This window comes from Pinus tabuliformis, chromosome 4_1 (genome assembly GCF_031772625.1).
Source record: "Pinus tabuliformis cultivar Carrire ecotype Pingquan chromosome 4_1, CPIR1, whole genome shotgun sequence".
NCBI classification, from domain to species: domain Eukaryota; kingdom Viridiplantae; phylum Streptophyta; class Pinopsida; order Pinales; family Pinaceae; genus Pinus; species Pinus tabuliformis.
Genome location: NC_142303.1, coordinates 550151089 through 550171882, shown reverse-complemented (window position 1 = coordinate 550171882; position 20794 = coordinate 550151089). Strand labels below are relative to the sequence as shown.

The 20794-nt window shown below is 36.6% G+C and overlaps 1 pseudogene; it reads left to right on the top strand.

Moving 5' to 3' along the window:
- The first annotated feature begins 353 nt into the window (after nt 1-353).
- Nucleotides 354-19440, top strand: LOC149177015 (1-phosphatidylinositol-3-phosphate 5-kinase FAB1A-like; annotated as a pseudogene).
- The last annotated feature ends 1354 nt before the right edge of the window (nt 19441-20794 follow it).

Below are 20794 nucleotides of genomic sequence, written 5' to 3'. Positions count from 1 at the left end.
GAAGTTATAGTCCTATGTTTGTCTCATCAGTTAGTCCTCTAGGTGGTAATGGAGTGGGTAAGATGATTTTACCAGCTGGTGTCAATGATATGGTTATTGTTGTTTATGATGATGAGCCAAAAAACATAATATCTTATGCACTAAACTCGCAAGAATATTAGGCTTCCCTATATGACAATGTACCTGATAGTGAGAAGCAAAAGGAATAGACATGGATAAAGAAAAGTAATGTGCAGATTTATTTGGTATGGGTGGAGTTGTTTCAAATCCACTTTAGCCGTCAGATGGTTGCTTAGACTAGGGTAAAATTATTTCCAAAGAGAGAAGTTCAGGATATGAGGATATTTACACATATGGCTCCAAAGAGAATGGGGGTTCAGATTCATCACTATATAGAAAAGGCACATGAAAAAATATCCTTTCGTGATGAGGGTCCTCCTAGAAAAGTTAAATATTTGATAACACACTATTATGCAAAACAGTTTGATGCCCTTAGGAAAAAGTGTTGTCCAACAAAGATGGACTTTAAATTGTCACTAAATTGTTGCAAGAAATGGGGACCTCAAGGAAGAAAGAGCAATGTGGTGTTTGCAAAATCCTTGGATGAAATATTTATTATTAAGAGAGTCACCAGAACTGAATTGGAGTCTTTTATGAAGTTTTCCTCAGAATGTTTCAAATATCTATGTGACTCATTATTTTCTGGAAGCCCCACATGTTTCGCCAATATCCTTGGTATTTATCAGGTTGGATACTCATATTATTGTTTATTCTATATTTGACAATTACCTTTTGAAAACTCCTAGAGAGTTTACCAGGCTTTGTTTCCTTCATTGCGTGTGTGCATGCTACGTAATGTGCTTATCTTTCAAGTCAATATAAAGAATGAAAAAGGTGGCAAAGATATCAGGATGAAATGATGGTAATGGAAAATCTGTTGTTTGGAAGAAATATAACACGGGTTTATGACCTCAAAGGTTCTGGTTGCTCCTGATATAATGCAGATTCATCTGGCAACAACAAAGTTGTTCTAGACCAGAATCTCTTAGAGACCATGCCAACTACTCCAATATTTCTTGGGAATAAATCCAAGCGCATTTTGGAGAGAGCAGTCTGGAATGATACTCCATTTCTAATGGTAAATATAGTTTTCGTTTTTCTCAAGCAACCATAATTGTAATCTTAGTTTCAAATTTTTGTTGAGCTAGTCAATTATCTTGATTGTGTGCAATGTGTGTTTGTTGTCAATTGATGTCATGGATTATTTATTACTTGTTGGAGTCAATGAAGAGCGATATGATATGGTTTTAGGTAATAATATACTCATACAATGCTTAGTTTTGGTAAAATATACTCATACATTTGCTTTGAAATATATTTTCTCATATTTGATTTTCCATTTTACGTAACATTATCAATAATTTCAGCTGCTTGGGTGAGAGCATGTATCTATCAACGTTTAAAAGATGAATACATTAAATTTTTATTTTCTTCGTTTCAAATTTCAATACATGAAGTTTAGTTTACATTGGTGATAAAGCCAACAATTCTTGCTATGATATTTTTTATGCAACGAAGTTGCCTAGTGATGATAGCCTAATGATTGCGACAGTATTACAATTGACAAACTAAGCATTATTTACTAGAGGTATATGCTCTTGATATTGCACTTTTATGATAGGACCAAGCAACAAGTACTGACAATGAAATATTTCATTCTTTGTGACCATCATTTATGTGAATAGGTTGTGGGTCCCTTGATTTGAAGGGTTTTGAGAAACTCATTTTAAGTTCCTCATGTGGATCTAGCTATCAACTAAAGTAAAATGTGCCCATCTTCTTTTTCTTTTCCTTTTTAATTCTTCTGATAATATCTTCTGGTTGAATATTTTCTTTCATTTTCTAGTCCACTTATCTTCAATGCTCTAATATTGAACTTGTTTTTTGCCATGAATAAATAATTATGGTGGATTTTAAAATGCCTCCTTGTCTTATTTTTTCCAACCAACTAAAGTTAAGTGTATTAACAACATTTTTTGAACTCAAAGGGTTTCTAAATTCGTCATTGAAGGTGATATGATTTTGTTTGTCCTTAATGAGAAGTATCAAGACGTTTGCTTTCATGTTTTTATCCTTTCAATGGTTGGTAAATTGTAACTAAGTTGTGATTTCTTATTTGTTTCCATTAAGGTAGATTGGGCTTTTGGTATTTATGCTCACTTTGTGTCCATGTTTTGCAGTGATGCGCTAGAACTATGCATGGTTGTTAGTTGGAGCCAATGGTTATCAAGAAACAATGTGAGCTATTGCTCCATTAATGGGAACATCTCCTGTCACAGTTCATTAGACTGGTGGTACTATGATTTTGGTGTTTATGCTCACTTTTGTGTCCATGTTTGGTAGTGGCTAGAAGTATGCATGGTTGTTAGGTAGAGAGAGTGGTTATCAAGAAACAATGAGCTTTAATCATGCTTCTCCATTAATGGAAACATCTCTTGTCACAGTTCATTAGATTGGTGGCACTACAAATAGTCGACAATTGACCAATCCCAACTTTGAGCAATGTCACTTTAATGTACTATGGATTCTATCTCTGTTTAATGTACTTCAAACATGCTCAAATTAGTAGATTTCGTTGTTGGTTATTATTTTTCTTATCATATTTATTTTGCCCACTCTAATCCTATTCTCTATGGATCTTTTTGTTATTCCCCTAGATCTATTCGTGTGAGTCTAATTCTTTGAAGGGTGCTAGCTCAATGGAAGAGAACCTACTTTACAAGCAGGAGTTTGGTGGTTCGATTCTATCGTGCCCTGATATTCAGATGGAATGACGATTAGTTTTGGTGGTGGAGGCTCTTTTGAATATCACCAGTGAGCTTATGGTTGACATTTTTCGATCCTAGCCAAAATATGAAATGGTGACGGTCAATTAACGCCACCATATATATGGATCAATAGTGATAGCCATGAAAGTTCCATCACCATAAATCACTGATGTTCATATGAAATGGTGACAGTCAATGAAAATCACCATATATATATATGCATTAATAATGATGATCATGAAAGGTCCATTACAATAAATCATTGTTGTTCATATGAAATGGTGATGGTCACTATCCGCCATTATAATCATTATTTGTGACGGAACTTTAAATTCACCACAACACGTATACTTTTGGCAATGCCACCATTGGTGATGTTAAAGTTTTTGGTGACGAAGGCTAAGGTTCGTTACCATTGCTCTTATGAAATGGTGACAGTCATTATTCGTCATTATGAATCATTATTGGTGACGAACCTTGATTGTCACCATAACACTTATACTTTTGGAAACGCCACCTTTGGTGACGTTCAATTTTTTGTGATTGAGGCTCTTTTGGCCGTCACCAATAAGTTTATGATGACATTTTTCGACCCTCACCAATGACCTTTTTTGTTGTAGTGCAATTTAGCATGATACATATAACATCAAGATCTTAATGCAATAACCTTAATCATTGATCAAGTGATCAATATTTAGCTCAAAAATTAAAGTACTCAGAATTGCTCAAAACCTGAACGACCACGTCTGTCTCGGCGATATGATCCCAACGCAACTCATTTCACTCAAAACAGAGCTCTTATGAGGAAGATATCGTGTTCTATCTGCTTTGCCAAATAGAGGAATTTTGAAAAAAAGAGGTATAGTCACTGCACAATGAGTAGTCCGTACTGCTGACATGGCAGGTGACTGGGCATGTCAACAGGTTGGTCAATGTCTAATGGTGTCTCGCCAAGTGGCACAATCTGGTTGGTCTGCAGTGTGATGAGTTGGTGGTTTCTTATTGGTGGAGGAAGGACCAATGAAGAGGAGACATGTGGCAAGCTCGGAGGCTGCCATGTGCCCCTCCCCAAAGTCTTGGGTATCGACGCGATTTATAAATTTTTTATGGCAGGCCGGGGAGTTGAACCCGTGACCTGCACTACACAATACCCACGTCTTACTGTTCTGCCGCACTGGTGATTCTTACAATACTATAGGTGCAAAATGTATTTGTTATCATAACTATTCATTAATAAACATGCTTATCCTAATTAACTACGGATTAGTTAAGTTGGCGACATTTTTGGCGGTCCCATAAATTTGGCGCTAACTCCATATTTAGCGGAGTTAACTGGAGTTCCTCCAGTTTTGGTGGAGAATTCCTAGGAGAAACTATTTTTGCCATAACTTTTGCAAATTTCGATCAAATTGGGCTCATAAAAAGTTATTCCTGAATGATTTTGATGTTCTGAGCACATTGAAGCAGGTTTCAGGAGCATTAGAGCATTGTAAACAACATTTTTTGGCATTTTGAGCTAATACAGAGGCCCAAGCTATGGAAGCTGGACCAAGGAGATGTAGCCCAGGAGGAGTGAACTCCTTCATCAAAACACTGTGTTAAGTGTTCATTTTGATGGTTTTCTGTACATTTGTTTGCTGGTATTCAACACTTGATTTACATGCTATTTTTCTCATGAATTTGACATAAAAATTAACAAATTTTACCTGTTCATTCACAAACACAATAAATGAAACCCTATGCACATGAAGCAAATGATAAGCAGTTGTTTTTAATTCTGAAGTTCAAATTAGCACAAGAAAACTAACATTCAACAACATATCAAGTTGGCATTAGAGAAAAAGTTATTTGCTTGATTGCTTGAGTTTTGTGCAAGTAGGGTTTTAATGGTTGCAAATTTGTGATGCTTACAAGGTTAAAGTAGCATAGAGGAGAAGGGAAACAATTGGTTGCAAATCCTGAGGTAATGCCCAGAAGAAGTAGAGACACAGGGCCACAATATCCACCCAAAGTTTCAATCCCAGCTGCACTTGAAGCACCTCAAGTTTTACATTCAATTGAGATTGAGGAGGTACAAGCATTACCAGAAGCTGAGCTTCAATCAAACCATCATGTTTGGAGCAAGAGAGACTGAAGGTATTTCAGAAGATGAAGCATTCAAGAAAGCTTTCTATGATTTAACTGACATGGTTACATTCCTCTATGAAGAGAGGAATACTAGAATGGCTGGAGAGAGTTCTAAGTCCCCACATGGAGAGGGAAGCTCAGAGGATAAAAAAGATTCAAATACTGATTCAAATAGTAATGGAGGAAATCCTTCTCCATCTCCACCATATTCATCATCTTCCTCATCATCTTCATCATCCTCATCATCTCAAACAACATCATCTTCCACTTCCACCACAAAAGTTGTCTATACTCATTCAAAAACTCCAAAAGCAAAAACTCCCTTACTCAAATTGGACATTAAGTTTGAGCTTCCCATGTACAATGGTGAGGTGAATGCAGAAAAGTTAGACAATTGGAGGTTTATTGCAGAATTTAGAACCTTCAAGAAGATGATAAAGATCCAGTTGGCTTCATTGAGGATAGAAGGAGCAGCACTAGTTTGGTGGGAAGCAAAGACTCAAGAGGAAATGTGAATTCATGGTAAGATATCCATTTCTTGGGTTGAATTTGTTTCTTCAATTAAAATACATTTTTATCCTTTAGTGTATATGCAAAAATCCATTATGAGTTGGAAAAATTTTAGGAAACTCAAGGGATAAACAGTTCAAGACTATACCCAGGAGTTTAGGGGAAGGGCTTTGTTGTTAGGAGTAAACATGAATTCCCAAGATACACTCTTGAAATATATTGGGGGTTTACATTCCTACTTAAAACACATTATCCTTATGTTCAATCCAAGCAATTTAGATGAGGTACGTGTGCAAGACACACACCTTGAAGCAAGAGGAAAGAACATTGAGGAAGAGGGTAGTAAGAAGAAGCCATTCAAGGGTAAGGAGAAAGAGAAGGGTGGAAAATGGAAAGGAGAGAAGAATGCAAGTGTGAAGAAAGAAGGGGAGAAAATTGTATGGCAACATTGTGCCAAAGCAGGGCATGATGACACCCATTGTTGGAAACTACATCCCTAACTAAGGCATAAGAAACCAAACAATAAGGGGAAACAAAATACGACCGCTACCACACAACATGATCTTGGATCTGATTCTGGTGATGAGACCAAGATTTCAGCCATGGTCACAAAGGAAAAGAAGCTATAGAAAGTACTAGTTCCTCACATAGTCACAACAACACTCCAAATGAAGAATCAAGGATAGAGTTGTTCCATGTAAGGGTAATTTCAAATCATACAAATATTGATGCATTATTTGATAGTGGGTCACAATCGAACTTAATTTCAGAAGACTTGGTCAAAAAGCTTAACCTTGAAACTATACCTCATCATAAGCCATATCCCTTGGGTTGGATAGTTAATAATGCAAATTTATAGGTTACAAGGAAATTCTTATTCAGGTTTTCCATTACTGAAAAATTCATTGATGAAGTTGAGTTAGATGTAGTTCCACTTGACATCTCAGGAATCATTTTGGGGAGCCCATATTTGTATGATAGGAAAGCGGTATTTTATCGCCATGAGAACAAATACCAATTTCTTAAGGATGGAGTGGAGTATATTGTGAGAGCCCATCGCAAAAAGTTAAACATTTCTTTGGTTAATGCAGGGCAGATGAAGAGACTAGTAAATGCAAGTAAAAATTTTGCTTCTCATGATCAAGAAAAAGAATGATATTGATTATGAATCTTTTGAAGGTTGTGATGATAAGTTAAAATCTAATTTGTTTGATGTGGTAAGAAAGCATGGCGAGATGTTTCAGGAACCAAAGGGGTTACCTCCCAAGAGGGGAATTCAGCATGAGATACAACTGCAGCAGGATGTTCCACTTCCAATCATTGGCATGAGATAATTCAAGAATTGCTGAACAAAGGTATCATACACCCATATACTTTTCCATGTGGTTCACCCATTTTATTGCTACCAAAGAAGCACGGGACTTGACGCATGTGTGTGGATTTCCATGCATTGAATAAGATAACGGTGAAGAATCATTATCCACTCCCAAGAATTGATGATTTTCTTAATCAATTGAGGTATGCAAAGTATTTCACTAAGTTATACTTACGAAGTGGTTATCATCAAGTTAGAATAGCTGAAGAGGACATTTGGAAAACCACATTTAAAACTAAACAAGGATTATTTGAGTGGCTTGTTATGCCTTTCGGTCTTACAAATGCTCCAGATACTTTCATGAGAGTTATGAATGTATTGAAACCATTTCTAGATGATTTTTTCATTTTTTACTTAGATGATATTCTCATATTCAGCAAATCCAGAGATGAACATGTCATGCATGTGAACAAAGTACTTTATGTCTTGAGAAAAGAACAATTGTTTTTAAAGATGTTGAAGTGTGAATTTGGAAAGACTTATTCAGTGTATTTGGGACACATTGTTGGAGGAGGTGAGTTGAAGATATACCCCTCTAAGGTTGAGGTCATTTTGAATTGGCCCAAGCCCAATACAGTTACAAAGGTAAGAATCTTTCTAGGGGCAGCACAATATTGGAGGAAAATTATTGCTAATTTTTCTTCCATTGCAGCTCCACTACATGCATTGACCAGTGTCAATAAATTCTTCCATTGGGGAGATGTACAAAAAAAGCATTTGATGCTTTAAAACAAAATATCAGTTCAACACCGGTATTGGCTCTTCTGGATCTTAGAAAACCATTTGAGATTCAAACAGATGCTAGTGATTATGCCACGAGAGCATTTCTTATGCAGCATGGTAATCCCATTTCATTTCATTCTAAATTTTTTAATGGTGTTGTGACTAACTATCACACTTATGAAGAAGAACTTTACGCATTGGTACAAGGTGTTAAAAAATGGAAACACTACTTGATGGGGAAGGAGACCATTATCCATATCGACCATCAATCATTGCAGTACTTACAGTCACAGTCAAAGTTGCACCAATCACGACACTTCAAATGGATGTGTTTTATACAATAGTTTCATTTGGTTATCAAGTACAAAAAGGGAATCTACAATGAGGTAGTTGATATGCTTTCTAGGCCTATTGTAAATTCACTTATGATACTCAAGCGCAATTCTGTTTTACATGAAAGTTACATTGAGAAATATGCATATGATAATGAATTTCAAGGTGTGTATGCAAGCTTGAGGCCAGGAAACAAAATTCAAGAGTTAGAATACCATGTACATAACAGTTTGTTGTATCACTTGGGAAAGTTATGTATTCCACAGGGAGAAAGAAACGATATCATAAGGGAGGCGCACACTTCATTGATTGCTGGACACTTTGGTGTAGGCAAGATAGTAGCGAATCTCCAAAGGTATTGTTATTGGCCACACATGCTTGATAATGTATCTCATTTCATTAGAGGATGTTCTTTCTATGAAACAAGTAAGACTAGCAATAGGAAACTAGGATTGTACACTCCACTTCTGGTACCTTCATGTCCATGGGAAAGTATCTCAATGGATTTTGTAGGAGGTCTTCCATTGTCAAGGAAAGGTCATGATTACTTGTATGTAGTTGTAGACAGGTTCAACAATATGTGTATTCTAACACCATGTAAAAAGAAAAATTACAGCTGAACAAACAACTCATCTTTTCTTTCAAAATATTTGGGTTCATTTTGATCTTCCTACTTCCATTGTAAGTGATCGAGATTCTCGATTTGTTGGGAATTTTTGGTCAAATTTGTAGGACAAGTTGAAGAAGAAACCTTTCATCCGCAAACAAATGAAAAAAATGAAGTGGTCAACATGAAAATCATTCATATTCTTAGAGGATATTGCAACAAACAACCCAAGTTGTGCGATGAACAATTGCATTACATACATCGTGCATACAACAAGGCAAAGCATTCTTCCACAAACACATCGCCATTTGAGGCATGTTTTAGATACTTTCCAAGATCACCATTGGAATTCATCTTTGAGAAATATGTCGCCATCAATGGCAATAGTGACATCGATAAGGCAAGGAAGTTCGTTGAGCAAATTCAGTTGATACATCACACAGTGCAAGAACAAATTTAAAAAAGTCAAAGCAGCTACAAGGCAAGGCATGACAAACATCGTGTCAATCACAAATTTCAAGTTGGAGATGAAGTTTGACTATATATTAGAAAAGAGAGACTTCAAGGGCAAGGTAAAAAGCGGAAGCCAATCTGTTATGGTCCTTTTAAAATTCTGGAAAAGATTGGTAACATTGCATTTAAGCTAGATTTGCCTCCTTATATGCAAATATACTCTGTTGTTAATGTTGAGAACTTGAGATTGTTTGAGCCTCCTTTCATTAATGATCAAGGAGAGAATTTTCAGTTGCCATCAATAGATGATTTCTTGTCAGAATATCTTGATGAAATTCAACAAGATCTCATACTTGACAAAAGAACCAGAACTTCAAAGAGAGGGAATGTTGAATACCTTCGAGTGGGACTCAAGGGACGAAATCCTTCTAAGGTCAAATGGATGCAAATTGAGAGGGTGAGGGAGATGTACCCTCACCTGTTGAACAATTGATAATATATTTTGGGGTCCAAAAGGCTTCAAGTGGGGAGGAATGATCAGGTGATTAGTATTTAGCTCAAAAATAAAAGTGCTCAGAATCGCTCAAAATTTGAACGACTGCGTCCATCTCGGTGCTACGATCCCAACGCAACTTGTTTCACTCAAAACAGAACTCGTATGAGGAAGATATCACATTCTGTCTGCTTTGCCAAACAGAAGAATTTTGAAAAAAAGGGTACAGTCACTGCATAGTTAGCAGTTCGTACTGTTGACGTGGCAGATGATTGGGCAGTTCAACGGGTTGATCAACGACGAATGGTGTCTTGCCAAGTGGCACAATTTGGTTTTTCTACAGTGTGATGAGTTGGCAGTTTCTTATTGGTGGAGAAAGGACTAATGAAGAGGAGACATGTAGTAAGCCCAGAGGTAGCCACGTGTCCCTCCCCAAAGGCTTGGGTATCGATGCGCTTTAGCAAAATTTTAGGGCAAGTCAGGGAGTAAAACCTGTGACCTGCACTGCACAATTTCCACATCTTACCATTCTACCGCACTGGTGGGTTCTTACAATACTACGGGTGAAAAATGTATTTTTTATCATAACTGTTGGTGGTTGGGGGAGGAGAGGGCCATCCCCCTCCCATGTGACCACTACTACATAACCGTCAGCCAACGGTTAAAATAACTGCACGCAATTAGCGCTAAACTGCAGTTTAACATTAATAAACATGCTTATCCTAATTAACTGCAGATTATTTAAGTTGGCGACATTTTTTGGCGGTCCCATAAATTGAGCGCTAACTCCAGATTTAGTGGAGTTAACTGGAGTTCCTCCAATTTTAGTGGAGAATTCCTAGGAGAAACTGTTTTTTGCCATAACTTTTGCAAGTTTTGACCAAATTGGGCTTAGAAAAAGTCATTCTTGAATGATTTTGATGTTCTGAGCACATTGAAGTAGGTTTCAAGAGCAGTAGAGCATTGGAAATAGCACTTTTTGACATTTTGAGCTAATACAGAGGCCCAAGCCATGGAAGCTGAACCAAGGAGATGTAGCTCAGGAAGGGTGAACTCTTTCATCAAAAAACTGTGTTAAGTGTTCATTTTGATGGTTTGTTGTACATTTTTTTGTTGTTGTTCAGTACTTGATTTACATGCTATTTTTCTCATGAATTTGACATAAAACTTGACAAAATTTACCTGTTCATTCACAAACACCATAAAGGAAACATATGCACATGAAGAAAATGATAAGCAATTTTTTTTTTATTTCTAAAGTTGAAATTAACACAACAAAACTAACATTCAACAAAAAATCAATCATTAACTAACATATAACAACAACAAGTTAACATATAACATGCTCATCAACAACATATAACATAATCATCAAGTTAACTATCATAAAACAACAATAGCAATGCATACAACCATAGGTTACTATCATTCATGACTATCCGACACATGTGCATATGACTACACTAATCAACTAGCATTTATCATACATGTAACCATAATAATAATAGAATGACAAGCATATCAGTAACCCTAATGCTTATAACAAACATTAACCAACATACCTACATGCCCACCATACAAACCTGTATGATGATATGCTCTTACCCCAAAGTCCATTGTTGCAAATTCACTTTAATGATCTGCATCTCCTGCTCTATCTCAACCAACACATTAGCATCATAACATACCAATATCATCATGATGACCTAATTGCATACAATGACCTTATGCACAACAACCTTCACCATGAAAATGCATGCATAACAACATATAGACATTGACACACATAACAAATGCATATACAACCATATACTCATGATGACACATCCCACAAAAACACCATCAACCTTCACATGGCCACATCACTACAACCATGATCAACACCATGCAAATGCAACTAGCACATGGACTACAAGCATAAAGAACACATATGCAACTGACATGAATGCATGACCAACACACTGCCCATCTAGTTTAAGGGGTGAACCATGCTCTGATGCCACTCTGTGGTATTAGATATGGAAACCAGACACCACCAAAAGAGAACAAAACCATGCTCTAATGCCACTCTATGGTATCAGATATCACACAAGGAGAACGAAAACCAGAAACCACCCAAAGAGAACAAAACCCTCTATGATACCACCCTATGGTATCAGATATGACCCAAAGAGAGCGCAAACCACTTTGATACCACTCTGTAACGACGCCTCCCCTCATATCTACCCACTTTCATAAGCTTACTTGGGGTAAACATGAGATGAGGGGCTACTATGACAAGACTTAACCGCCGAGGTGACCTTAAGGAAGTGGAACCGATGGAACACATCACACGGACCTTCCATATCAGCAACAGAACTCCCAGGAGCTATCCCAACCACTTAGGTAACTAGCCCCTAAGACCAATTGAAGATTTAGTGCATCAAACCCTTGTATGCCCCCTTGATATAGATAAGGGTGTGTCTGGGAGGCTCCAGACGCTCCCACAACAAGGGCAAGGGAGCTCCCGGGGATTTTTTTCCCAAGTGTTGTGCTAACCACTTTGAGATTTTTGCCACTTTTCAAGGCCCAGAGCCCAAGTCATTGCCCAGAACTCAATGACACCTTCATAAATGAATTTACAAAACATAACAAAGATACATTTGCAAAAACATTGACAAGGACTAGACTGGACCCCTACCAGCCATAATAGACATTTCGTCAAAACATATCACAAATATGAAACCTACAGGTCTTAACAGCAAAGTTGAGCATAGGGGTCTCATACTTATCTCAGATTCGCTATGAGGCATTGTTTCCTTATCACATTAGCTACATTATCATTTATTAAGCCATAGATAAATTATTCATTCATTTACAAGTAAAAACATGTTGAGAGCCATACATCACCACTGCCATAATACATATTCATAACCAACATAATAACAATAGTAATACCAAGGAAACAACAACCATATAATCAACATATGAACCAATATAATACTCATGAAATAAAAATGAGAAAAAACCTCATATTAATGAATGCAACGACTAACCATGTTTGGGACTTCCATGAACCACCCGACCATAGATTGGCTGAACCAAACCTTTATTTTAACCAATCACCCATATGCCATATTCCAAGCATGAATGTGGGATCTCATGGAACGATCCATCAAAACCGAGCCAAAGCTTCCAAAGGTCAAACCACCTCAACCCATCAAATTGTGATTCCACCTCACGGTCGGACATCACAAACCATCACTAGATTGGTCTCTGCCCAAGCCTTACAGGGTTCTAGAGCATTTGTTCCAACCAAGGCTTCGAGGACTAGTAACTCAACTCACAACTGTCGTCGAGCTTCTTAAGTGTTTTTCCAACTAGGGCTTCCAAGACTAGTAACTCAACCCACCAAGGGCTTCCAGAGCATTTGTCCAACCAAGGCTTCCAGGACTAGTAACTCAACCCAAGCTGTTATAGGGCTTCCAGAGCGTTTTTCTAACCAAGGATTCCAGGAACTGGTAACTCAACCCAAGCTAAAGGAAACATAAGAACCAACAAGAAAAAAAAAAGAAATGAACCCACAACACCATTGCTATCCTAGAAATGGCAAGGCTAGACAAATCCACTGTTAATTCTGGCAATCCTCTATGTCAATGACAGATCATGACCAATAAACCACATGCATATGCCATGCATGCCAAAAATAGTGAGGAAAACATACATGTAACTTGGTACCTGCAAGAAAAACCCGTTTTAGTTGCTGATCTCGATGTCGTCTTGCATTTTCCTGCTCTTCCTTTTCCTTCTTGCTCCAAGCATCCAAGTATGGCACACTCTCCAAGAGTGATCCAAGAAAGCTCTAAGTGTCCAAGAGTATGAGAGAGAGAATAGAATGAGAGTTCCAAAACTAAACTAACAAAAAGCTTACACTGACCAAGCGTGAGCAAAAAAAACTTGCCAACTGATCCTCAGAAACCTTTTTATCAATAAGCCCTCTATTTTCTTCATTTTCCATTATTTTCTTTCATTTTCCTCCTCACATGCAATCTGTGGCTCTTCACCTTCCTTTTCTCCTATTTCCGTTATTTTCATAAATAAAATTCCAATCAATGTCTCTTTCCTTTTCAAAGCCTTTGCCATTGCCTTTGCCGATTTCCTTATCCATAATAAACCGAAGTGATACCCCACTAGGATGTTTTTTCCCACCATTCAGCTTGGAATACGTTTCCCATGACCGTTGTCTTATATTTTATATTTACATGGATTTTTAATCAAGGTTGTTACAAGAACAACATTTCTTTCTTTCATAAGGTCCATGCTATCCTTCAATAATCAAAGGATATCCGAAAGGAAGATGTTAGAAGCAAGTGTCTCTTTGCACTTGGATTCGAGTTGTAGTGTATGAAGTCATGAGATGCCCTTCTTAAGTTGGAGGAATTAGACACATGTCTTTCCAAGGTGGGACACCCAGAGTGGAAGAAACTCAGTTGGTCTCTCAAGCCATACATGCTTGCATTAATACAACCCAAAGTCTGGGAGCATCCTTCTGAAGAGGCTAGGCTCACAGTTGTTTCTTGTCTCCGCATGATAATAGCTTCAACATCACCACTATTGCCTTACAATAATGATATCATGAGAGATATATTGTAGCTGATAGTAGAAATCCTTTAGGGGTTGAACAACATCATGCTTACTACCTTTTAGAAGCAACGCAGAATCTTAACACTCATGGCAGAGTTTAGCTTTGGCACATTCATGTTGAATATGGAATGTGAGGAATTGATCTTTCATGTGTTCCAGAAATTTTACACCAACATTACATAAGCTCATTGAGACAATATAAAAACAAGCATGCAAAAGATTATGTCCTTTTTTTTAGAAGGAGATGTTGACATCTACAAGATACTAAGATCCAAATTGTTGACCATTCGGAGAAAGGAAATAATTGTATCACCAACCACCTATGATCTAGTCGAGAATTTGGTCATGCAAAATATAAATTTGCTCAAAAGAATGTTGACTAAACCCTGTAGCAAGAATGAACTAAGAAGGAGAGGACTATGTTTTATCTGCAAGGGACCTTGGGCACTTAACCATTCATGTCCAAGTGATAAGGAGGAAACAAGGGCAGAACAATTAAAGACTCCTTCAGATCATGGGGATTCATCCATAGTTGGGTTCACCGGTTTTCAGAAAAGCACCCATGAAGGATCCGAGTAGTCAAGTACAGATGGTGAGAAACAACACAATGTTTTTTAGAGAGACTTGTAGGAAAAGGCGATGATAATTATTCAGCGTGACATAGTATAGGGGGAAAGGAAAGAGGTAATTCCTCCTAAAGATGTGGTAGAATCTAGTACAGTTGAGTCCATAGATATCCAGGGGGATGTCCATGAAGAGTACGAGCATTCAAGTGTAGATAACAGTACACTAGTACATCCATGTTTGCCAAACAGAGAAACTGAACAACATATTGTCCCCACACGTGGAAAAGGCCACAAAGAAGGCTTCAAGGAGAATCAAGTGAGGGGCAAGTAGTAATAAATTGACATGATGAGCATGATCATGAGGGGCAACATGACAAATATAGTATGCAGAATGAATAATTTCTGGAGAGTCAATCAAAGGTTCAAGATGGAGCTATGATAGTTGAACATCTGGTGTAGATAGATACATAGGCATTCAACAAGGAACCTGAATTGTCAGTAGAGGACTTTCGAGAAAAGATCATGCATTTCAAGACATATCTTATGATGTTGAAACAAAGAGTCTAGACAGTCTGAGACACTATGTTACAAGAGAATAGGAAAATTGAGGATCTCATGAGGGTAAGTGCCGAATCAACAACCAAGTTGTCTAGTATTGAGGAATGACTCAAGTTCGCTGCAAGGCAGCAAGAGGAGTATAATTGGGAGTTCTAGAGCAGTCGTCCACAGGTGTACATAGATAAGGCTTGCAACACTACCAACCCGCCTTTAGACATTGGGGAGAGCAGGGTAGAGTTCTCAAATGGATCATGTTGGGTGACTGAGTGGATATGCATGAGTTGAGCATCAGGTAACATCAACATAATAAACTTATTCCATGTTCAGACATTCCTACATTAGATCCTTCCCACGGGATGGATTGGTGAGAGATTATGAGTTGGAACTCTATTGATGGGATGATTCCTAGGAGGATACCCTTAGCTAAGGGCATATTGCAGCTTGGGCCCTTAGGCATGGGAAGTGATGGAGGGTTGAGATGGTATCATAACCCATAGGTCCCAGGACTTAGGTGGCATTGGGATCCAGGTGAATCTATTGAGGGAAGGATTGGTCGGAGGATTGTTTGGGATCCAGGTATCGAAGGATCCATTCAGGATCATTTAGCATGGAGGCATGGAATAACACATTGGTTTATATGGGATCTAGGTATCAATATACAAATGCTTTTGTTGTGGATAGAAGTGGATTGCTTGAGGGCAAACAATCTTTGGGTGGGAGGATTTGTAATATTCCCTTTTCTTGATGTGGTCAAAATGGACGAAATCTACCCATGGTATTTTCCCATGGGATTTGCCCATAGTATTTGCCTTCGTTTTTTGAGGGAAAATAATAAAATAAGGTTTCTAGAAAGTCCCTCAAGCCTATTTAAGGGGATAGGAGCTAGGCATTTGGATTACCAGTTTATCTATATTATTGCGTTTTTCTTGAAAACTTGGCATGACCAATGCTAGTTTGATCCAGGGACGAAACCCTGACTGTAATTTGTGTGGTGGATCCACCCACGGTTCATGATTGTGCTATGTTGTCTTTTGCTTTCTCTTTCGATGAACAGTGGTGCATGCCATTATATTATTGTATGGACATGTACTATTTTCTTTGGTTAATAATATAAATAAGACCGCATTTCCAGATCTTGTTGTATTCAGTGTTTTGAATACAATTTTTTTTAACTAAAACACTAAAGCGTGCTAGATCAATAATAATTTTGTTGTTTGGGATATTACACATTTAGAGTTTAATGACTTTTATTTGATGGCACCCCGTTTGCGATTTTATTTTTCCCCCTCATTTAAGGTTTAACTGTTAGTGCAGGTAACATCACTTCTCTGAACAATTAAATTAGAGCTATTTTGATCTTTCCGCACAACATTTTGGATTTATTCTCTAGAAAATTGCATAGCTTTTTTTTCAGAGAAAAAAACAACATAGCTTTATATTAAGAGTATATAAAGGTCATGAATACATAATTCAGAAATGACTGATTGGCTTGGATGCCCAGACCTCTGCATAATGATGCAAAACCAATTCCCATTCCAGCAGATAATGCCTATCATCATTTACAAAACTATAACAGAAAAACACACGAGAAAGAACAGAGACAATATATATACATCTCCAGAAAATTGCATAGCTTAGCAGATTTGAAAATAGCTCTGTGGACATAGTTTATTCGGTCGTTGCCAACAAATATTTGGGATTGGTAAAGCTATGTTTTTTAAATTGCATTCCGTGGGTTGCATGCTTTCTTTGTTTTCAGATCATAGCTTATTTGGTGTTTTTCATTATTTTGGGATTTATTTTTGGTAAAATGAGCCTAACAACGAAAGGCTTTGCACGGGTCATTTATTAATAATTATTTTATAACAATTAAGGTTAAGTTACACTCGCAATGCATCCATTGAATTATTAGTTGTATTATGTGGCTTTCTTGTTGGCAGATTTGGATTTAATTTTTCAAAAAATGGCAGGTATAACGCAGTTGAGAAAAGCTATTTAGATATCATTCATTCCTCAAAACAATTAAGTTAAAACTATTTTTTTTTGGGTCATTTTATTTTTCTTTTAATTGCATTTCGTGGGTTGTTGGATCAGTGCTCGATGTGGTATAAAGAGCACAGAATCTAGCTTATTTTGAGAAGGGAATAGTTTAACTATTTCACAATTTTTTGGAAATTTGGTGATAAAATATTCGGCAGATTGTTTATTTTTATGGTTTAGAATGTATTTTAAAATAAATAAATAAATTTAATATTCTCAAAACTTTTATTTATTTTTCTGGTTTAAAATATATTTAAAAATAAATAAATAAATTTAACATTCTCACAAATTTTTGATACAAATTATAGAATTCAAACTTACTATTTCAAAAGAATCCCTAGCAAATTTCAAACAAAATCAACTTAAAATTTTGAAAACTATGCTGATGCAATATCCTCCCAATCCCATGGAAAAAGCGTAGTTAAATAGTGTTGACATAGTCTTCTTCGCAGTTGTCTATAACGCGACTTTTTGAAAGCCTTTCCGGCGGGTTTTTTCGGTCGAAATCCGACAGGAATTTATTGGAATCGCAAGTTTGATAGCTAGTTTCTGCACAATGAAAGCGTCCCACGGGTTTTTCAGGGTGCTGAATCCAAATATGCAGTTAAAAAACCATTTTAACCGCAACAAATCAAGATTTAACCTCAAGTTTCTGCACAATGAAAGCGTCCCACGGGTTTTTCAGGGTGCTGAATCCAAATATGCAGTTAAAAAACCATTTTAACCGCAACAAATCAAGATTTAACCTCAATTTCTTCCGCAGAATTCCGTCACCGAAATCTCCAAAAAATCGCATTATAAACAATCTTCTTCACCTTTTGCTCCAACTTTTAATTTGCCACCATTAATTCGGGTTCCCCTGTTTCTGAAGCTCGACTTTGAAAATCTCAATTTTGACTTATCTAACTTCTAATTTGCCACCATTAATTCGGGTTCCCCTGTTTCTGAAGCTCGACTTTGAAAATCTCAATTTTGACTTATCTAGATTTTGCGAATAATTAATTCGGGTTCGACTGTCGCTGCAGCTTTATTTCGAAAATGCCAATTTTAACCTAGGGATTTGGCGATTCTGGCAGGAGAATTATCTAGATTGGGATTTGGCGATTCTGGCAGGAGAATTCTCAGAAATAAAAAATAAAATTCACAGGAGAGTTAACGTAAATAGAAGAATAAAATTCAAGCAATACAGCGATGCTACTTTGTTCAATGGTGAGTCAAAAAAAAAAGGAAAAATAAGAATTGGGATATGATAAATATCCCTTTGTACATATCTCTGCCTTGAAAGAGATTGAAACAGCAAAGAAATTTTGAACGTGGAGCGATTATAAGAGCTATTTTACTGATATTATTTGCGATGGTATTTAACAAAATGAAACCAAGAGTTCAGACATCACAGCTGCTGGCTGATTGAAGTTATTTCTTTAGAACTGACAGCATTTCAGATTTCTCAATTAAAATAAACAAAAAGTTTTATATGTTGAGTCTTTGAAAACTGCTTTAAGAAGCTGTAATCTGAATCTTATATGATTGGCATAGATCGATCTTGATTCTAAATTATAAAATGACAATAGTTTTGAAAAACAGAGTAATCCTTTTATTAAAATAGGAGGACAAAAACTTTAAAACATCCTGTTACGGTAGATAACATTGAGTAAGATGTGATAGCAGTGATGACAACTGCATGCTATAAACATATTCCATTCCATATTCATATGTCTACGAACAGTCCTGTGAAGGTAGACACATCTATCATCTGAGCCATTCTATTCCTCTCATGTGGGCACTTCTATTGGAGTGCTGGTGCCTTTGCCCACCGAAAATATTTTATCTCCACTACTGTGTTTCCTCATGTTGTGAGCAACATATGTCCTTTTCTCTGTAAAACCCAACATATGTCCATTGCTCTGCGATGGGTATGTCCATTGCTCTGTAAAACCCATTAGCTTGAAGCCGAACTCAAGATCGAGGCTGAAGAAGAGGAAGCAGCCATCATGGAGTACTGTGAAGAGCCATTAGATCTGGAGATGGAGTACTGTGGACAGCCATTAGAGCTGGAGAAGGAATGTGATGAGAAAAAGGACTTGATGGAGTGGACAAGGGAAGAGGCAATGGCTGCCTTCACTTGCCCTCTCTTGGGGATATGCCTGGACTCAGAAGGCATACTTATCTTTTGCCTGGAATTGGGTTGGGATGGCATGCTATGAATTCTCTCTCAATAAGTAAATCTACACAAACCGAAGGAAAAGATTGGTGACCAATGCTGGAGAATACTGTGAATATATAACAAGTCTATATGAGGTTTAAGATTGCTGTGATTGCGGCAGTCAATTGTCTACAGCTGACTACTAAACATATTTTAGTTGTAATTGAATGTGGCAGTCAATAGTCTACATATGACTGTTCAAGAAATTTACATAATTTTATTTGTTAGGTCGACTGCCCAGGTACCTCACACTTCAAAACCAATTTGCTCACGATACTTTATACAATTCTTATTTGATATCGCCACATATCGACTTGCTCTTCCATGTGATATCACACATTTTATGTTATTGCTTTGGGTCCAAGCTCTCTTTATTTGTAGTCAAACCATTGAATTTTCCTTTTTATGTAACAAGATAATGACTTGACTGTTTTTGCTGATAGAAGTTTTCGTGCCATTGAAAAGTTGTGAGAAAATTGCAGAACAGCAACAATTTTCTTGGAGACCAAGGCATGATAATCACTATGTGAGGTGGATTGTTAGGGAAATGATCGACATGAAGACCCCCACAAGACCCCACAAATGAAAATAATGTTTGACCTTCAAGATTGATTGAGACCGTGCAAGTCGGATGTCTACAGGTTCTTTTGTAGTGAGTCTCTGTTGATTTTAACCATTCATTTAATTTATTAAAACTGCATTAACACAAAATTGAATAAAAAAAATGTATCTTATGAATTTAAAATAAAAATTTGAAATGGTAATGAATTTATTTAATATATTTATTTAATTTTTAAAATTATTTTGAAAAGTTATATAAATTTTTAATTATATGTTTTATAGTTATATTAATTTAAATTTATTTTAATTTTAAGCTAGAGTAATGTGAAAGTGGTTTAATATTAAGTTTTTTAGATGTAGATTTTTTTTTTTTGTATTTTTAAAAAGTTATATGTTGGAGATTTATTATGGTGTAGAAGTATATTAGTTCAATTGATTTTGTTGACTAGATTTTAGAGGGGTTTTGATATTTCCTAAATAAAATTATTTTTGTTGTAAATATTGTAAGTTTTTAGAAGAGTTTAGATAATGATTTGTTAAGTAATGCATTTAGATTTGTGTGGGTCTGTAAGATTCAAAGAGATCTTAGAAATATTGTAAACTTTAAAGAGAGACTCTAGCATCACTTAAGTTGATAATTTGGATTTGAGATTAATTTGATGTTTATTCTTTGTTTATATATTTTGAATTTCTAGCAAATGAGGGTCAACCTACTAATGTTAAATCTTGTCAAGTAAGGGGAAGGGTTGATTGTATCGAGTAAAGGATCTGAGTAGTTAAATATAGATCAATGT